This window comes from Lagenorhynchus albirostris, chromosome 14, assembly GCF_949774975.1.
Source record: "Lagenorhynchus albirostris chromosome 14, mLagAlb1.1, whole genome shotgun sequence".
Lineage (NCBI taxonomy): Eukaryota > Metazoa > Chordata > Mammalia > Artiodactyla > Delphinidae > Lagenorhynchus > Lagenorhynchus albirostris.
The window spans coordinates 60,444,891-60,466,840 of NC_083108.1; the positions used below are offsets into that span (position 1 = coordinate 60,444,891).

Genomic DNA, 21,950 nt, shown 5'->3' on the forward strand with positions numbered 1-21,950 from the left:
ACATATTTTCTACATATATCATCATGTTGTCTTTGAGATAGGCAAATATTTCTTATACAAAACACAAAAAGCATTCATCATAAAATGAGAAATTAACAAATTAGACTTCATCAAAATTAAAAACTCTGCTCTTCAAAAGACAATAACAAAATGAAAAGGCAAGTCACAGACCGTGCAAAAATATCTATAATATAGATGTATATACCTGACAAAAGACTTCAATCTAGTATACATTTTAAAATTCTTATGACTCAATAATAAGATAAATAATCCAAATAAAATGGGTAAAAGATTTAAACATAAACTTCACGAAAGAATATCCACAAATGGCCTATAAGCATGTGAATAAATGTTCTGCATCAACAGTCATTGGGGAAATGCACATTAAAATGCCTAGATCATAATTTACATCCTCTAGAATGGCTAGCACTAAAAGACTGACAAGTATTGGTAAAGATGTGAAACAACTTGAACTCTCATACACTGCTGCTGTAAATACAAAATGATACAACCACATCGTAAAACAGTTTGGCAGTGTCTCACAGAAGTTAAACATACATTTACCATATGACACTCCAATCCCAGTTATTTACCCAAGAGAAACAAAAATATATGTCCACAAAAGACTCATACATAAATGCTCACAGAATTTTTATTTGCAATAGCCAAAAACTGGAAACAACCCAACTGTCAATCAGCAAATGAATGGATGAACACATTGCAATAGATCTACCCAGGGGACTACTACTCAGTCCTAATAGGAGCACACTATTAGTGCACGTAACAACACAGAGGAATCTCAAAAACACTCTGCTGAGCAAAACAGTGAACTCACAAGTACATTCTGCATGGTTACATTTATGTGAAATTGGGGCTGGGGGGATTGACTGCAGAGGGAACTTTCTGGGGCGATGAAATATTGGGGTGGTGGTTACATGAGTGTACAAATTTGTTAAAACTCATCAAACTTGACATATAAAATATCTGCATTTTGTTAGCTTGGGCCAGTCACTTAATCTCTATGCATCTAAGCCTCTACAAGAGTAAACTTGAAGAAAAATCATTGAAGTTCTTTCCAATCCTGATTCCTACAAGAACAGGAAAACTGCAGAACTGGAACACTAAAAGAAAATACAAAGGCTGTAACTATGTGGAGGTTTGCTTACGGAAATGTCACAGTTGAAGAATCAGAGGTTCATTGGACTTTTTTTCTAAGTAGCCCTTTGAGTAAACTGTACTTTAACAGGAGTAAAGTAAAATGACAGTAACTGCGGTCTCTGAAAACCCTAACCATCATAATGGGAACTTACCTGGACTGCTTTGTGGGGTCATTCAATTCTGGAACTGATTCCCAACTTAAAAAACAAAACAAAAAAATCCCCCCAAGGGCTTCCCTGGTGGCGCAGTGGTTGAGAGTCCGCCTGCCGATGCAGGGGACACGGCTTCGTGCCCCGGTCCGGGAAGATCCCACATGCTGCGGAGCGGCTGGGCCCGTGAGCCATGGCCGCTAAGCCTGCGCATCTGGAGCCTGTGCTCCGCAACGGGAGAGGCCACAACAGTGAGAGGCCCGCGTACTGCAAAAAAAAAAAAAAAAAAAAAAAAAATCCCCCCAAAACTCAGACCCTAAGGACTTTTTAGGAGAGGAAAAAAAAACGTACACACAAAAACATGTCAAGGACAATCAAATCTGAACAAGGCTAAGACCAAACCAGGAATTTTCCACTCTTGAGAGGAAAACATTTACATACACACATACAACGACTAGTAATAAAACGTACTTTTAAATGATTAGGGCTATACATACAATGAAATATTGTTCAGACTTAAAAAGGAATGAAATTCTGATATATGCTGAACCACGGATGACCCTTAATGAAATAAACCAGACAAAAAAATACAAACATTATATAAATCCACTTATATGAAATATCTAGACTAGAGAAATTCATAAAAACAGAAAGTAGATTAGAGGTCAGCAGGGAACTGGGGAAGGGGCAGGGAGTACTGTTTAATGAGGACAGAGATTTTTTTGTTTTAACAAATTTATTTATTTATTTTTGGCTGCGTTGGGTCTTCGTTGCTGCACATGAGCTTTCTCTAGTTGCGGCGAGTGGGGGCTACTCTTCGTTGCAGTGCACAAGCTTCTCATTGTGGTGGCTTCTCTTGTTGCGCAGCCTGGGCTCTAGGCATGTGGGCTTCAGTAGTTGTGGCACATGGGCTCAGTAGTTGTGGCTCGCGGGCTCTAGAGCACAGGCTCAGTAGTTGTGGCGCACGGGCTTAGTTGCTCTGCGGCATGTGGGATCTTCCCTGACCAGGGCTCCGGCCTGTGTCCCCTACACTGGCAGGCGGATTCTTAACCACTGCGCAACCAGGGAAGTCCCAAGCACAGGGTTTCTATTCGGGATGATGAAAAAGTTTTGAAAAAGATAGAAGTGATAGTTGCACAACATTGTGAATGTAATTAATGCCACTGTACACTTAAAATTTTATGCTATGTGTATTTTTACCAAAATAATAATAAAAAGAATGATGGTGGCTGCTCAGTTTCTCAGGAAGTGCTATCACTCAGCAACACTCAGAAAGGTCTGATTCTTCCCACCTACAGGGGTTACTAAGGTTTCCAAAAAGAAATAAAGGGACCAACTCACCTCTCTACTTGGACACCAGAACCCCTTTTGAGCTACAGTTCCACTCCACACCACCATTCTGTTTATAGCCCTGAGTGGAGGCTCTAGGTACTTGAATCATCAAGCCTTGGAAACCACCTCTCACCAGCATTTGACAGAGTTGACCAGGCCCTATTTTTTTTTTAATTGTCTTCTCGTGATTCCACACTCTTCTATTTTTCTTCCCCTCTAGATTGATTACCGTGACAAGAACCTTCGATAGAGCGGGTCGCAGTGAAAACATGAGGAGAAGAAATGGTGACCATGGAACAGGATATGAACAGCCCTTTCTGGCTATTTCTGAAATGATGTTCTTAACAGGTACTTGGTACAGATACAGCGAGGCAGACAGGGTGGTGGGAGAATGTGAAAATTCTCTTCAGGTTGCGTCTATTTTCTTGAGTAAATAAAGCAGAGCTCGGGCTTCCCTGCTGGCGCAGTGGCTGAGAGTCCACCTACCGATGCAGGGGACACGGGTTCATGCCCTGGTCTGGGAAGATTCCACATGCCGCGGAGCGGCTGGGCCCGTGAGCCATGGCTGCTGAGCCTGCGCATCCGGAGGCTGTGCTCCGCAACAGGAGAAGCCACACCTGTGAGAGGCCCGCGTACCGCAAAAAAAAAAAAAAAAAAAAAAGCAGATCTCATGGAACATTCTCCAGGATAGATCATATCTTGGGTCACAAATCAAGCCTTGGTAAATTTAAGAAAATTGAAATCATATCAAGTATCTTTTCCGACCACAACGCTATGAGACTAGATATCAATTACAGGAAAAGATCTGTAAAAAACACAAACACATGGAGGCTAAACAATAAACTACTTAATAACCAAGTGATCACTGAAGAAATCAAAGAGGAAATCAAAAAATACCTAGAAACAAATGACAATGGAGACACAACGACCCAAAAGCTATGAGATGCAGCAAAAGCAGAGGGAAGAGGGAAGTTTATAGCAATACAATCCTACCTTAAGAAACAGGAAACATCTCAAATAAACAACCTAATCTTGCACCTAAACCAATTAGAGAAAGAAGAACAAAACAACCCCAAAGTTAGCAGAAGGGAAGAAATCATAAAGATCAGATCAGAAATAAATGAAAAAGAAATAAAGGAAACAATTGCAAAGATCAATAAAACTAAAAGCTGGTTCTTTGAGAAGATAAACAAAATTGATAAATCATTAGCCAGACTCATCAAGAAAAAAAGGGAGAAGACTCAAATCAATAGAATTAGAAATGAAAAAGGAGAAGTAACAACTGACACTGCAGAAATACAAAGGATCATGAGAGATTACTACAAGCAACTCTATGCCAATAAAATGGACAACCTAGAAGAAATGGACAAATTCTCAGAAATGCACAACCTGCCGAGACTGAACCAGGAAGAAATAGAAAATATGAACAGACCAATCACAAGCACTGAAATTGAAACTGTGATTAAAAATCTTCCAACAAACAAAAGTCCAGGACCAGATGGCTTCACAGGCGAATTCTATCAAACACAGAGAAGAGCTAACACCTATCCTTCTCAAACTCTTCCAAAATATAGCAGAGGGAGGAACACTCCCAAACTCATTCTACAAGGCCACCATCACCCTGATACCAAAACCAGACAAAGATGTCACAAAGAAAACTATAGGCCAATATCACTGATGAACATAGATGCAAAAATCCTCAACAAAATACTAGCAAACAGAATCCAACAGCACATTAAAAGGATCATACACCATGATCAAGTGGGGTTTATCCCAGGAATGCAAGGATTCTTCAATATATGCAAATCAATCAATGTGATAAACCATGTTAACAAACTGAAGGAGAAAAACCATATGATCATCTCAATAGATGCAGAGAAAACTTTTGACAAGATTCAACACCCATTTATGATAAAAAACCCTGTAGAAAGTAGGCACAGAGGGAACTTTCCACAACATAATAAAGGCTATATATGACAAACCCACAGCCAACATTGTTCTCAATGATGAAAAGCTGAAACCATTTCCACTAAGATCAGGAAGAAGACAAGGTTGCCCACTCTCAGCACTATTATTCAACATAGTTTTGGAAGTTTTAGCCACAGCAATCAGAGAAGAAAAAGAAATAAAAGGAATACAAATCGGAAAAGAAGTAAAGCTGTAACTGTTTGCAGATGACATGATACTATACATAGAGAATCCTAATGATGCTACCAGAAAACTACTAGAGCTAATCAATGAATTTGGTAAAGTAGCAGGATACAAAATTAATGCACAGAAATCTCTTACATTCCTATACACTAATGATGAAAACTCTGAAAGTGAAATTAAGAAAACACTCCCATTTACTACTGCAAGAAAAAGAACAAAATATCTAGGAATAAACCTACCTAAGGAGACAAAAGACCTGTAAGCAGAAAACTATAAAACACTGATGAAAGAAATCAAAGCTGACATCAACAGATGGAGAGATATACCATGTTCCTAGATTGGAAGAATCAACATTGTGAAAATGACTCTACTACCCAAAGCAATCTACAGATTCAGTGCAATCCCTATCAAACTACCAATGGCATTTTTCACAGAACTAGAACAAAAAATTTCACAATTTGTATGGAAACACAAAAGACCCCAAATAGCCAAAGCAATCTTGAGAACGGAAAATGGAGCTGGAGGAATCAGTCTCCCTGACTTCAGAATATACTACAAAGCTACAGTAATCAAGATGGTATGGTACTGGCACAAAAACAGAAATATAGATCAATGGAGCAGGATAGAAAGCCCAGAGATAAACCCACGCACATATGGTCACCTTATCTTTGATAAAGGAGGCAAGAATATACAGTGGAGAAAAGACAGCCTCTTCAATAAGTGGTGCTGGGAAAACTGTACAGGTACATGTAAAAGTATGAAATTAGAACACTCCCTAACACCATACACAAAAATAAACTCAAAATGGATTAAAGGCCTAAATGTAAGGCCAGACACTATCAAACTCTTAGAGGAAAACATAGGCACAACACTCTGACATAAATCACAGCAATATCCTTTTTGACTCACCTCCTAGAGAAATGGAAATAAGAACAAAAATAAACAAATGGGACCTAATGAAACTTCAAAGCTTTTGCACAGCAAAGGAAACCATAAACAAGACGAAAAGACAACCCTCAGAATGGGAGAAAATATTTGCAAATGAAGCAACTGACAAAGGATTAATCTCCAAGATTTTCCAGCAGCTCATGCAGCTCAATACAAAAAAACAAACAACCCAATCCAAAAATGGGCAGAAGACCTAAATAGACATTTCTCCAAAGATATACAGATTGCAAACAAACACATGAAAGAATGCTCAACATCATTAATCATTAGAGAAATGCATATCAAAACTACAATGAGATATCATCTCACACCAGTCAGAATGGCCATCATCAAAAAATCTAGAAACAATAAATGCTGGAGAGGGTGTGGAGAAAAGGGAACCCTCTTACACTGTTGGTGGGAATGTAAATTGATACAGCCACTGTGGAGAACAGTATGGAGGTTCCTTAAAAAGCTACAAATAGAACTACCATATGACCCAGCAATCTCACTACTGGGCATATACCCTGAGAAAACCATAATTCAAAAAGAGACATGTACCAAAATGTTCATTGCAGCTCTATTTACAATAGCCCGGAGATGGAAACAACCTAAGTGCCCGTCATCGGATGAATGGATAAAGAAGATGTGGCACATATATACAATGGAATATTACTCAGCCATAAAAAGAAACGAAATTGAGCTATTTGTAATGAGGTGGATAGACCTAGAGTCTGTCATACAGAGTGAAGTAAGTCAGAAAGAGAGAGACAAATACCGTATGCTAACACATATATATGGAATTTAAGAAAAAAAAAATGTCATGAAAAACCTAGGGGTAAAGCAGGAATAAAGACGCAGACCTCTTAGAGAACGGACTTGAGGTTATGGGGAGGGGGAAAGGTGAGCTGTGACAGGGCGATAGAGAGTCATGGGCATATACACACTAACAAACGCAGTAAGGTAGATAGCTAGTGGGAAGCAGCCGCATGGCACAGGGATATTGGCTCGGTGCTTTGTGACAGCCTGGAGGGGTGGGATGGGGAGGGTGGGAGGGAGGGAGACGCAACAGGGAAGACATGGGAACATATGTTTATGTATGACTGATTCACTTTGTTATAAAGCAGAAACTAACACACCATTGTAAAGCAATTATACCCCAATAAAGATGTAAAAAAAAAAAAAAAAAACTACAATGAGATATCATCTCACACTGGTCAGAATGGCCATCATCAAAAAATCTAGAAACAATAAATGCTGGAAAGGGTGTGGAGAGAAGGGAACACTCTTGCACTGTTGGTGGGAATGTAAATTGATACAGTCACTATGGAGAACAGTATGGAGGTTCCTTAAAAAACTAAAAATAGAACTACCATATGACCCAGCAATCCCACTACTGGGCATATACCCTGAGAAAACCATAATTCAGAAAGAGTCATGTGCCAAAATGTTCATTGCAGCTCTATTTACAATAGCCAGGACATGGAAGCAACCTAAGTGTCCATCATCGGATGAATGGATAAAGAAGATGTGGCACATAAATACAATGGAATATTACTCAGCCATAAAAAGAAACGAAATTGAGATATTTGTAGTGAGGTGGATGGACCTAGAGTCTGTCATACAGAGTGAAGTAAGTCAGAAAGAGAAAAACAAATACCATATGCTAACACATATATATGGAATCTAAGAAAAAAAAAAGGTAATGAAGAACCTAGCGGTAAGGCAGGAATAAAGACACAGACCTACTAGAGAATGGACTTGAGGATATGGGGAGGGGGAAGGGTAAGCTGTGACAAAGTGAGAGAGTGGCATGGACATATATTCACTACCAAACGTAAAATAGCTAGTGGGAAGCAGCCGCATAGCACAGGGAGATCAGCTTGGTGGTTTGTGACCACCTAGAGGGGCGGGATAGGGAGGGTGGGAGGGAGGGAGATGCAAGAGGGAAGAGATATGGGAACATATGTATATGTATAACTGATTCACTTTGCTATAAAGCAGAAACTAACACACCACTGTAAAGCAATTATACTCCAATAAAGACGTTTAAAAAAAAAAAAGCAGAGCTGCAGCTGGGAGGGTTAGAGGGATGAAGGAAGAGAAAAGGTATGAAACAGTTCCCCAGCCATCAGGAAATGTGGTCTCTTCTTTAAAAAGCCAAGTTTTATCATGACCCTCTCTTGCTAAAATCCTTCACTGCTTAAAAAAAAACAGTAGGGCACTACATGAAAGAATCTCCCCATAATTCCAGCAGATCACATGTAGGAAGGATTTCTTCAGTCAGAGAGAAAGTGGTGTGGGTGCGTCTGTGCAACAGGACGCATGCACAAGCCCGGCCGAGCCCCTGAGACTAAGTGTGGACGGGGCGGCCGTGCCTGCTCCAGAGTCACAGCGATATCTACCATGAGTGAGTGCAATGACCGAGAGCTATAAGTTTATTTCCATTTTGTTCACAAACTCAATTTTAATTAGAAAGAACTGGGTGATAAGCAATGAGGACAGTGTCGGGGTGAATCCACAGCTACGCCATACACATGAGATGCTACGAATATTTGCCAATTACCAAATAAACAAGGTGATGCAAGTGAAATCCATAATAGTTAATGACATTATTAACATTAAAATCTATACATTCTAGGTGTCCTAGTTTTAATAATAAAATAAGGCTTATTTATGCTTTTTTTTCAAATAGCACATACTTGATTGCTTCATTTATGTTTAGGAAGTTAAGGTCTAGGAAACAAATCAAGCCTTTATTTCTTCAATGAAGTTCAATTTAAAATTAGATTACACATATTTATTTTTCCTCATAACATGGCAATTTCCCAAGTTCTTTATACAACTAATTTTACTTTCAAAAGATTATAAAACATAGCAATGGCCCAAATGTCCATCACCTGATGAATGGATAAACAAAATGTGGTACAGCCACACAACAGACTATTATCCAGCCACAAAAAGGAATGAACCTTGAAAGCATTACACTAAGTGAAAAGAAGCCAGCTACAATAAGCCACAGATTGTATGGTTCTATTTATATGAAATATCCAGGGACTTCCCTGGTGGTGCAGTGGTTGAGAGTCCACCTGCCGATGCAGGGGACACGGGTTTGTGCCCCAGTCCGGGAAGATCCCACGTGCCGCGAAGCGGCTAGGCCCGTGAGCCATGGCCACTAAGACTGCGCGTCTGGAGCCTGTGCTCCGCAATGGGAGAGGCCACAACAGTGAGAGGCCCGCGTACCACACAAAAAAAGAATCCGCCTACCAATTCAGGGAACACGGGTTCAATCCCTGGTCCAGGAAAATCCCACATGCTGCAGAACAACTAAGCCCGCACGCCATGACTACTGAGCCCGTGCGCCACAACTACTGAGCCTGCATGCCACAACTACTGAAGCCTGTGCACCTAGAGCCCATGCTCCACAAGAGAGAAGCCACCACAATGAGAAGCCCACGCACCACGACAAAGAGTAGCCCCCGCTCACCGCAACTAGAGAAAGCCCACGTGTAGCAATGAAGACCCAGCAAAGCCAAAAACTAAAAATAAAAAAAGAAAGAAAAAGAAATATCCAGAATTGGCAAATCTATTGAGACAAAAAGTAGATTACTGGTTGCCAAGGGCCAGGGGCATTGGGGGAAATGAGGAATAAATGCTAATGGGTGCAAGAATTATTTTGGGGGTGAAGAAAATGTTCTAAAATTGATCATGGTGATGATTGCACAACTCTGTGAATATACTAAAAACCACTGAAACTATACACTTTAAATGGGCAAATTGTATGCCATGTGAACTGTATCTCATTAAAGCTGTAGGGACTTCACTCGTGGCACAGTGGTTAAGAATCCACCTGCCAATGCAGGGGACATGGGTTCGATCCCTGTTCCAGGAAGATCTCACATGCCGCGGAGCAACTAAGCCCGTGCGCCACACCTACTGAGCCTGCGCTCTAGAGCCCACTCACCACAACTACTGAAGCCTGTGTGCCTAGAGCCTGTGTTCTGCAAGAAAGAGAATCCACTGCAATGAGAAGCCCATGCACCGCAACGAGAGTAGCCCCCACTTGCCACAACTAGAGAAAGCCCACATGCAGCAACGAACACCCAACACAGCCAAAAATTTAATTAAGTAATTAATCAATCAATTAATTAAGTTAATTAAATAAAGTTTGAGGCGATCTGAACCACAAGAAGAACTGCAAACTCCTCGGGTGCGCAAGGCCCCTGAGACCAGACTCTGCTCACCCCTCTAGCTTAGCTTTCTCCCCCCAACTCTCTGGCCCAGTCACACTCCAACAGCTTTACTCACAGTGCCTCATGCCTCTGGGTCTCTGTGCATGTTGGTCCTATGTGGACCACTTCACAACCTAACAAACACATACATCCTTCTTTATTTACCATCAGTTCAACATGGCGTCTGGGAGTTACAACCATAAAAAGCTGGAGAAAAAGGAACTTGCCCTGAAATCCATCTCCTTCCACAGAATTACCGAATATGAATCATGACCTCTTTTCCAAAAACATTACTTACCATAAGGAAAAACAATCCCATTTACTAGATTCCTATTAAACTGGCTACTGTGTTAAGATATATACCCTAACTCACTTAACCCCAAGAAATAGATGAGGTAATAGATTGAGGAAAGTTAAGTATCTTGTTCAAGACCAGAGCAGGAATCTGAACTTAAGTCGAGATAATTACGAACCACATGATCTTTCTACTATACCAACTTGCTCTCCCAAAGTTGCTTCTTATATACAATGATGAGAGAAGCTCCTTGGATCTCTGGGACTCAGAATGTTAATGCAGTTGAAATGTCAGTCAAAAAAACCTAGAATAAAACCCAACATTAATGGAATGATGTGGTATCATACAGAAAGAACTGAAATCTAAGTATCATATTAAGAAATAGTATTTTTAATATTGCAAAAGAAATACTGAGGTAAGAAATGGAAAAAAGCTAAGAACCACAGGACGGTTTGTCTAAAATTGTAGCTTAGAGTACAGATATGATGACAGAGTCCACTGGAGTCAATCAGTATAGATAAAAATGGGCAGCATGCTTTATTCTAAACTGCAGCACTGCCTAGTAGGACTTTTTGGGTGACAACATGATCTATATTTGTGCTGCCCAATATTATAACCAATAGCCACACTTGAAATGTAGCCAGTATGACTGAGAAGCCAAAATTTTAACTTTATTTCATTTTAATTAATTTAAACTTAAAAAGACACAGGAGGGTAGTGGCTGCCGTTCTGGATAATGCAGGTCTAGAGAAAGGAAAACAATGCCTTCTAGTGAGTCTACGCACAGGCTAGAGACAACAGAAAGAGCAGGGTATAATCACGAGAAAGGCCCAAAGTTTGCAAGTTGGGGAGCATTTTACAGCCCATTTTACAGACCTAAAGGGTAATAAAGACAGGTAGTGCCTAAAAGACACTAACATTTAACTGTCTTACGGATTTTGCACAACAAAGGGACCAAGTCTTGTTATAAGCATCAGCTGATGAAGTTTATGTGAAAGCACTATATAAATGTAAGATAAACGTATATAAATTTTTACCATCAGGATAGACCTGGAAAGGACAGAAATTCACTTTTCTTTTTTCCAGATGATTCTTCTATTTATCCTCAAGGGTAGGGGTTATGTTTTATTAGGTCTCTCTCCTGCGCCTAGCACAATGCCATGCACATGGCAGGTACTCCATAAACGTCTAATGAACTACTAAAGTGAGCAACTCTTTACTGAGTTTCCAAGCCAAGGAGCACAGACAAGAACTCGAGAATAACCCACAGGTGAGTCCAGGAATCCCTGAAAATGGGGAACATGTCCCATGTCATCAAAAATAATCCTGACAGGACTTCCCTGGTGGCCCAGTGGGTAAGACTCCATGCTCCCAATGTAGGAGGCTCAGGTTCAATTCCCTGGTCAGGGAACTAAATCCCACACGCATGCTGCAAATAAGACCTGGCGCAGCATGCATGCATGCATGCATAAATGAATGAATAAATAAATATTTTTTTAAAAGAAAAACCCATCCTAAAATTTTAAATGCCAGGATTATTATTAATTTTTTTTTTTTTTTTTTTTTCGGTACACGGGCCTCTCACTGTTGTGGCCTCTCCCATTGCGGAGCACAGGCTCTGGACGTGCCAGCTCAGCGGCCATGGCTCACGGGCCCAGCCGCTCCGCGGCACGTGGGATCTTCCCGGACCGGGGCACGAACCCGTGTCCCCTGCATCGGCAGGCAGACTCTCAACCACTGCGCCACCAGGGAAGCCCTATTATTAATTTTTAAGTCAACAATCCTATGTTAGTCATTTCCACTGAAAGTTCTCAAACTACTTATTTAAAACATTATTACTATAGTACTTTGAGCTAAAGTAACTTTCATCTACGTTGCTTAAAGCACTTAATTAGTAACCATTATTTAAGGTTCCATACTGTACAAAGTATAATTTCCATTTGGAAACAGGCAGATTAAAAGGTGAAACTAAAAAAGCAAAAAACCACACTTTTCTTTTTAACTCTAACTTGATTAAATCTAAAACACCATCCCCACTAATATTTTTCCTTAACTATATCTACTGAATCAAAATTCATTATGAGAGACTAATGTTCTAAACGCTTAGTTTCAGAATACAGACAAGGGACCTGAAGAACTACTTTTTCAATTATAGGTTTCACTAACAATTTTCTGCAAATCTAAAAGATTCACATTCCCACGAAGTTTGCTCCTTGAAAGTAAGTTAATTTCCTTACTCCACAAATGACAACTCAAAACAATATCATGCGTACAAGAGAGTAAACAAAAATCAGAATCAAGTCCTCTGAATCCTAGTCAGTTCTATATACTATAAACCATGATGAATGTCAGCTGAGAGAATCAGTATCTTAAAAACAGGAAGAAACCTAAGACCACCAGCCCAGACACTCATTCCGGGCTTTCATCCCTCTGCTGAACATTTCCAATGATTGACACTGTTGATATAAAGGCCCAGAGGCATGTTCAGCCCAACCATCTCCTGTAGGGCACATGAAAAGGATGCAGGAAAGCTGAAAGAATTATTTGAGAAAAAAGGAAAAATTTACCATTGCTGCTTTAGTGTTATTCAAATGGTGATAACCAGGTATAACTTAAAAAAGAGAGAGCGCTAAAATGTGGTATGTTTCCTTGCTTTAGGGGATCAGTGTTTCACTTCACAATTATTAACTATACCATGAGAGTCACAAGTTGTCTCAAGATAAAAAATGTCCATAAAACATTAGTCCAGATTATTCCAAATCTAGCTGATAATCACATTATCTGGTGCAATTTTTTGTTTGTTTCTTAACATATGTATCCAGGCTCCATATCAGACCTACCAAATCAAAATCTCCAGGGTATGGGGCCAGGTATGAGTACATTTTAAAGCTACCTAGATAATTCTAATAATCACCTATCCATTAATTGATTCATTCAATAAATGTTCACTGAGCACCTATGTACCAGGTATCATGCCTGGTGCTAGGGGTACAGTGGTAAAGGAAACAGACATAGTCTGGACCCTACACTGATGGAACTTAGTATAGGGATCACAGAGATATACTGAACATCCACGTGAGGACTGCGGCAAACTGGAGAGTACAGCTCCTAAAAAGAGGCAGCAGCTTTACTATTTTAGCTGAATGCTTCCATGTAGGAGTGCATGACTGATATTGCCATATGTGATTTTTCAAGAAGGTAGGAAAAGGGGGTTGGCGGATCTAAATCAAAACGTGATAAGTAGATAACACAAAATAAGATAAAGGAAATGAGTTCAAATATATCAGAAATAATAAATGTAAACAGGTGAAACATGTCTATAAAAAGAAAAAGACTCTCAGATGAGATTTTTAAAAGAGATAATCTAGCAACATATTATTCACAATTACACCTAAAACAAAACAACACAGAAAGGCTTAAAATAAAAGGAGGGAAACGTGCATTCCAGAAAAATACAAATCAGAAGAAAGCCACAGTAACAGTGTTAATATCCAAAAATGAAAACTTAGGGAAAGCATTATTTAAAAGGGTAAAAAGGGGCATCTCAAAAAATAATAATTATGAACTTTCATGTACCAAAAAATATAGCCTTAAAATATAACCACAAATATTTTACCTAAAACTAAAACTGTCAGAATTACAAAGTGAAAATGATAAGTCCTTAGTCACAATAGGAAATTTTAAAACATTTCCTTCAGAAACTTAGAAAACAGACAAAAATATTAAGATGAAGAGTGTCTGAATAATATGATGAACTAGCCAAATGGAAAACATACACATACACACATATACATGCTTGTGTGTGACACTAGAGTAGTAAAACATGTCACCTTTCAAAGAATAAGCATAATTTTTCATTAGAAAAGCAAAAGTTAGAGAAACTGGAAAACGAAGAAACTTTGAGAGATGGAGAGAAGAGAAAGGGATAGCTAGGGTCCCACCAGACAGAAGGCTTACAACAACAGCAACAATTTAGATGTCATAGTGAAATATAATTCAGAAAGAAAATTCAGATAATTCTCTCCTTTGCTGAAAGCTAGTTATTCCTTCCACCCATAAGGTAAAGCCTAGAAAAATTAATAAAACATTTACCAAAAAATAAGTTATAATGGGACTTCCCTGGTGGCGCAGTGTTTAAGAACCCACCTGCCAATGCAGGGGACACGGGTTCGAACCCTGGTCTGGGAAGACCCCACATGCCGCAGAGCAACTAAGCCAGTGCACCACAATTACTGAACCTGTGCTCTAGAGCCCACGAGCCACAACTACTGAGCCTGCGTGCTGCAACTACTGAAGCCCGCGAGCCTAGAACCCGGGCTCCGCAACAAGACAAGCCACCGCAGTGAGAAGCCCGTGCACCGCAACGAAGAATAGCCCCTGCTCGCCACAACCAGGGAAAGCCCACGCCGATATACAACACAGTCAAAAATTAAATAAATAAACAAACAAATAAAAAGTTATAATGAAAAACGGAAAATAATGTGATGTCTGTCCATAGCGAAATGTCATGTTTTGGTTAAAAAGGCAGTCTCTAAAGTTACTTGCCTGGGTTCACATCCTAGCTCCATTACTCATGTGTTGTTGGAAAAGTTGCCTCACACATCTCTATGCCTGTCAGCTCATGTATAAAATGGGGATAATAACTATACCTACTTCAGAAGGTTCTTGTGAAGATAAAATGAGGTAACAATATATGCAAAGAGCTTAGAACAGTGCCTAGCATACTGTAGCTTTCAAACCTGTTAGTGTTCCATCAATGAGGTACACAATGAGGCAGCTCTATGTGTATCAATACATAAAAAGATGCCCAGCATGTATTATGGTTTAAAAGGTAGCTGCATAAAAACACTGATATACAAAAGAAATATGTGTATAATAAACATATATGCCTGTGTATACATATACATTTATCTAGAAGAATATACAAACTGTTAACAGTTACCTCTGGTAAGTGAGACTAGAAGAGCTTGGCAAACAGTTTCTTTCTGTATTATGTGAATTTTTTGTAAGAGCCTATATTACTTTTATAAATTTTAAATTACAAAAAATGTAAAAATCATTTTTCACAACTCAGTTATTTTGCCACCATAATCCTAAAACATTAAGCCCTACAGAGTAAACTGTTATTCGCACAACAAATTTGGTTTGCCCCATGCCTACATTCATTCCTATGCCCATAAAACAACGGTTCTTGAACCAAGATCCCAGGTTACCTTGGTATCCCACAGGCTGGAATGAAGCATCATGCCACCAAGATCCAAGAATAAATAGCCTCTTCTAAATCATAGAAATGCTTGAATTAATAAAGACAATTCTCTCAAATCCATCTAATATACCTTTACTAGCAGATGATCAAACATGTAAATTTAAAATAACATCTATTTACAAGGAGTTGATTAGGCTTCATTCTATAGCTTTCTCATGGATGTGTACGCTTAAAGGGAATTTATATTATATAGATACAATAAAGTCATTCTCTGCTAGTAAAATTATTTCGAGTTTATAAGACAGTTTATCATGTGTTCTATAACAAGCATGATGACTCCATCCTCTGAATAAATTTGATAATCACTGCTCTGGGTTTATCATCAGAAAAATTATAAAGCCTGTCAGAAAAATTATAATGTAGATATGTTGAGAAAATGCATATTTCATTTAACTGTCCTTTTAAAGATATTCCTGAATCTAGACCCTTAAAGAAAGCAAATACTGTCTGAGTCTATTATTAGAAATGACAGCTAACATTTACTTAGCATGAACCGTGTGCCAGTGACTATGCCAAGCACTCCACGTGTACTCTGTATCATTAAATCATCACAGCAGTTCTATCAAGTAAGCATTATTCTTACCCTGTTTCCTTCTGATTAAGAAACTGAAGCACAGAGAATTTAAGCAATTTGTTCAAAGTCACAGAGCCAATAAAGAGGCAGAGCCACTAAAAAGCAGGTAGTACCTAAATCTGTGGAGGTCATGGAGTGGTAAGGGATTATTATATACAAAATAAGATTCTACAAGACGAATGGAAAGACTACTGGATTGGGCAAAAGCAGACCAAAATCTGGATTCCAATTCTCCCACTTAGTAGCTCTGAGACTATCAAGAAAAAATTTAACTTCCCTGGCTTCAGCTGCCTGGTCTGTAATAAGGCAATGCTAGAGTGGTTCTGATGTAATTTCAAACTCTAAATAAATTGCTAAATATATATCTTAGTACTCATAAGGCAGCCAGAGCAACTGAATAAAAACAAAGGCTGGATCAACAGACCCAGGAAAACATTCTAAGAGAACCATCTCCCTGAGTCGTTCTCAATTTCTGATACAGAGAACAGCTGATTCCTTGGGGATACCAGTTAAAAAGAGTCCCAGCCCGGGCTTCCCTGGTGGCGCAGTGATTGAGAGTCCGCCTGCCGATGCAGGGAACACAGGTTCGTGCCCCGGTCCGGGAAGATCCCACATGCCGCAGAGGGGCTGGGCCCGTGAGCCATGGCCGCTGAGCCTGTGCTCCGCAACGGGAGAGGCCACAACAGTGAGAGGCCCGCGTACCGCAAAAAAAAAAAAAAAAAAAAAGAGTCCCAGCCCTTCCCAGTCCTGCTGAATTAGAACCTGCAAGGGAGGGTCTGGGACTCCACACTGTAATGACTCCTTAAGTGATCAGCATGCACTGGAGTTGGTGTCCCCTGACTTAGGTATTAGGGAGAATCCAGCTCAGTGTAAATGATCTATTCAACACCTTTGCTTTCTGAAGTTAGGAATTCCTTAAAATGGTTTAATTAAAAAAAAAATTAACAGCTTTCTTAAGATATAATCACATACCACACAATTCACCCATTTAAAGTGGATAATTCAGTGGTTTTTCATATATTAACAGAGTTATGCAATCATGACCACGATCAATTTTACAATATTTTCATCACCCCAAAAGAAACCCCAGACCCATGAGCAGTCACCATTTTTCCCCAACCCCATCCTCTTCCCCCCCCAGTAGACAACCATTAAACTTATTTCTGTCTCTACAGATTTACCTATTCTGGACATTTCATACAAATGGAGTCATACAACTTGTGATCTTTTGTGACCAGCTTCTTTCACTTAGCGTGTCTCACTACACGCTCCATCCATATGTCTCTACTTCATTTCTTTTTATTGCCAAACAACATTACATTGTGTGAAGGTACCTCATTTTATTCACCCATTTATCAGCTAATGACTATTTAGTTGTTTCTAAAATTGCCTAATTTTAACAGAGAAAAAAGATTAGATAAAAATTTTTTGCACTAAGATTTTTCCAGGGAAACGTATCAACGTACTCAATATGTTCACTACAGTAAACCTTACTACAATGTAAAAAATGTACTACTTAGAGTTAATAGCATACTTTTACATATTACTAAAACAAATAGGCTACCAAAATATGAATATGATTATCACATGTTTAATAGCAGAGGTTTTTATTTCTAACCCGAATACTCTTTCTTTCAAAACCAGTTGTTAAATTCTGATTCTGCCACCGGAGGTTATGGCTTCTGTGCTGGAAAACTACTGACTTCACTTTACAGCTCACAATTGCTCTCCTTGTCCCACTTTTTTTTTTTTTTTAAGCTCCATGGACTTGCTCCAGTCTATTTCACAGACCTCATTCTTTCTCCTCCCTTCCTTACTTGTCCAGTGTTGACCTACTAATTGTCCTTACAGGCAAATCTGTCAGCTTGTGGAAGCACTTTTATTCAAAACTCTGGAAAACTACACTGATTTTCCTAAATCTTTTTTTTAACTTCAGAATTCTTTATTAAGCTTTCAATTTAAAACTTTATCCCTGCTTCAATTTAAATTTCTTTTTCCACTTGAGATTAGGTAAAAAGCTTGCTTCTAATAATTGACAAGTTCCATGGCACAACCATCTTTCTCACTGGACTTAGTGTGGTCAGGCTCACACCTGTTTTGGTCATTGTATTCTCAGCACCCAGCAGAGAACACGGCTAGTTATTCATAGTCTTGTTGAAAGAGTGAAAACAGAAATGCAGCTTGAAGTAGATTTTTATCATATAGCTAACATGTGTTGAGCTTATTTATACATGCAGGGGCCTAGGCTAAACATTCTCATGCACATCTTACTGAATTCTCATCACAGTACCATTAAACAGGTAGTATGCATACTACCCCCTCCCAATTCGAAAGATGAAAAAACTGAGATTCAGTAAGCAACAGAGCCAGAACTCAAACCTAAGTCTGCCTCAAAGCCCATGAACTTAACCACCGTGCAGCCCTATTCACACAGTCAAAGGCAACAGAGCTAAAGCCAGAACAGCAAGCGAAAAAGAAGGAACACTCGTGACCACAGATCACACCACTTGGGGACCTAGGGAAGAGGTCCAAAGGTGGCCTGTCCCTTTGGGGTTTCTGTAGAGAAGGCAGGCACACTCTTTCTACGACCTCTCTTCAAACATGCACTCAGACAGGACAGAAGAGGCACAAAAATTTCCACCATACATGAAATGTCTCTCTCAGCCCCAGGGGCTACTGAAGTTGCTCTTATGAAAAATGAGCTCATTCTGAGTGGTTCACACCTCATAACTTCTGAAGCAAAAAGCTTCTGTGCTAAACTGAAAAAAACAAACAAAACAGGACAACCTGAGAAGAGTCAGGGCAAGGACAGCTGCTAATAACCAACTGCCGGCTCCTGCTAGTTCTAATGGAGTCACAGCCACCACCTCAACACTCACGCTCATCTGTGTCAAAACAGGGAAGCAGGGAACACATTTCTTTAAGGATTAAATTAACCTTGCTACATAGAGAGTGGTTTAATGTGACAATGATATTAGGTTATCAAAATAAGTACTTTTCCATTGCCTGTTCATATTCAATTTATCTCCATAAAGCAAATTTATATTGATAAAGAACAGAGATTTGCCTTTTTAAAAGCTTAGGCGCATAATAAATACACTTTCAGGACCAGTTGGGATATTAGGATATTTTAATCTTGCCTCTCTTAGTAACATTTTTCCTATGTAACAATGAAAACGTCATTCTAAAAGGCAACTGCTAAAAAATGGTTCTGAAGAACCTAGGAGCAGGACAGGAATAAAGATGCAGACGTAGAGAATGGACTTGAGGACACAGGGAGGGGGAAGGGTAAGCTGGGACGAAGTGAGAGAGTGGCATGGACATATATACACTACCAAATGTAAAATAGATAGCTAGTGGGAAGCAGCTGCATAGCACAGGGAGATCATAGGGAGGGTGGGAGGGAGACGCAAGACGGAGGAGATATGGGGATATATGTATATGTATAGCTGATTCACTTTGTTATAAAGCAGAAACTAACACACCATTGTAAAGCAATTATACTCCAATAAAGATGTTAAATAAATAAAAGGCATCTCCTAACTTCTGAATGGGTTATGTCCCAAAGTTTCCTTTCAGTGCAGTCTGAAAACTAGAAATTAATTTTTCCCGTAGAAGTTATAAACAATTCCAATATTAGGCCACAATCGACTATTTAAATTGAAAATAAACTGCAATACGGGGAGGGGGAAGGGTAAGCTGGGACAAAGTGAGAGAGTGGCATGGACATATATACACTACCAAATGTAAAATAGATAGATAGTGGGAAGCAGCCACATAGCACAGGGAGATCAGCTCGGTGCTTTGTGACCACCTAGAGGGGTGGGATAGGGAGGGTGGGAGGGAGGGAGACGCAAGAGGGAAGAGATATGGGGATATATGTATATGTATAGCTGATTCACTTTGTTATAAAGCAGAAACTAACACACCATTGTAAAGCAATTATACTCCAATAAAGATGTTAAAAAAAAGAAAAGAAAAGAAAGTGCAAAAGTAGTCTGAGCCCCACGCCCACCCCAGAGCCCTCGGAGCACTGAGCAGCGGAAGGCAGCACAGGCACTGCAGCGTCTCCACAGCCAGCTGTGCGGCAGCAGCAGGGAGAAAAGGAGTGAGAAGACCCCCAGGGAGGCCCCTGCAGCACTAGCAGCAGGAGCACTGCAGCCTCCCGGGCCACACAGCACCCTGCTTGAGTCAAGGACCTCCTTCTGCACACGCTACTGTATACAGTTTGTGAAATGGGTTACGCAACGCCCATGACCTCTTCAGCTTTAATATACACTCACTGGGAAGTACTCAGTCAAAATGGTATCTATAAACAATATATAACCCCTTATTATCATCTCTATTTTTACAGATGGGAAAAGAGATTCTACAGATTAAGTTATTTGCCAAATATCACAAAGCCACTGACACAGCAATGAAACAGACGAAAGTCCCTGCCCTCCAAAGCCGACTTTCTAGAAGAAAGAAAGAGAGACAACAAACAAGACTAATAAATAAATTACAGTATTATTAGAAGGTGCTGTGTGCTGTGGGGGAAAATGCCGTGTGAAGTGCCAGGGTGGTGGTGGGAGCAGCCTGCAATGTGAGCAGGACAGTCAGTGTAGGCCTTACACCAGGATGGTTACACAGGAGCAACTGGAAGGAGGTGAGAGGGCAGTATGTGAATATCTGGGGAGAGAGTTTTGGGCAGAAGGAACAGCCAGTGCAAAGGCCTTGAGGAGGAAGTGTGCCTGGAATGTCCTGTCAACAGCAAGGTGGCCAGTATGTCTGAAGAAAAGCAAGCGAGAGTATGAATGAGAAGTAGTGGAGCACCAGGTGCACGGGACCTTGCCGACTGCTCTAAGGACTCTGCCTTTTACACTGAGGGAGATAGGGAGCCACTGAAGGTTGTGAGTAGAGGAATGACAATGACATAACTTACAACTAAAAATGAGAGCTTCTGGCTCTGGGACTCTGGCAGAATAAGGGCAGGAGGAAGGAGTGCTGGCGAGAGGTGGGCAGCTCCTGGTTGTATCAGGAATCAATGAGGACACCAAAGTTTCTGTCTTGATCAAATATGTTAGACTCTAGGAATAACAGGTTTCGTGGGGGAGGGGATCAGGAATTCAGTTTTAGGCAGATTAAGTTTGAGATGCCCGTTAGATTTCTCAGAGGACCAGTAAATTGGCAGGCAATTTCAGGGGAGTAATGCAGGTTACAGATATCAAGTTGTAAGTCGTCAGCACCGAGATGATATTTAAAACAATGAGGTCAGATGAGATCACTGTCCTAGATTCAAAAGCTTGACTATAAAGAAAAGAATTCACCAGGATTTTCCTTATTCCGAGATAATAAAGAATTGTCAGCAGTTTTTAATTACTGAAGATTCATTTGAAGGGCTTTTACAATGTATGAAAATACTAATAATCTGTTAAACAAACGTAATATTATCACGTTTTACACAAAGGAATAATCCCCTTTTTCATTCATGTGTCTTCTCTCAAGGGCAAGATTTTTCTTGTATATTTGGTCATCAGAAAAATCAGATCATTTCTGAGTTTACGGATCATCTAATTCAATTCCTTTCTTTTACAGAAAGAAAGATGAAGGTGAAGACAGGTAGGACAACCTGCCTAAATTCACACAACTAACCAGTGGCAGACCCCACGCCTGGTGTCCCTTCCACCCCAGCAGTCTTCCTGCAGAGCAGTGCCTCCAGCCCGCGCCTGTCTGCACACACCATAGTCTACGCTCACCACGGATGGCAACGGGACTGCCGTGTGGGGAGAGGGCAGAGCGGCTGACAAAGTTCCTCTAGGGACCCCACCAGGGCTACCCTCACCCCAAGGTTGTGCGGCTTCCCAGTGGGATCACTACTGGAAGG

At 40.1% G+C, this 21,950-nt stretch overlaps 2 protein-coding genes across 4 annotated transcripts in view; one reads left to right on the forward strand and one right to left on the reverse strand.

Moving 5' to 3' along the window:
- The window catches only part of PRELID3A (PRELI domain containing 3A), a 179,468-nt gene extending 176,590 nt beyond the window's left edge, over positions 1-2,878 (forward strand). Inside the window, exon 7 of the mRNA XM_060170271.1 lies at positions 2,860-2,878. The gene's annotated coding sequence lies outside the window, so the exon portion shown is untranslated. The remainder of the gene's footprint in view (positions 1-2,859) is intronic.
- SPIRE1 (spire type actin nucleation factor 1) overlaps positions 1-21,950 on the reverse strand; it is a 208,016-nt gene that overhangs the window by 102,265 nt on the left and 83,801 nt on the right. The gene's annotated exons all lie outside the window — the stretch shown is intronic.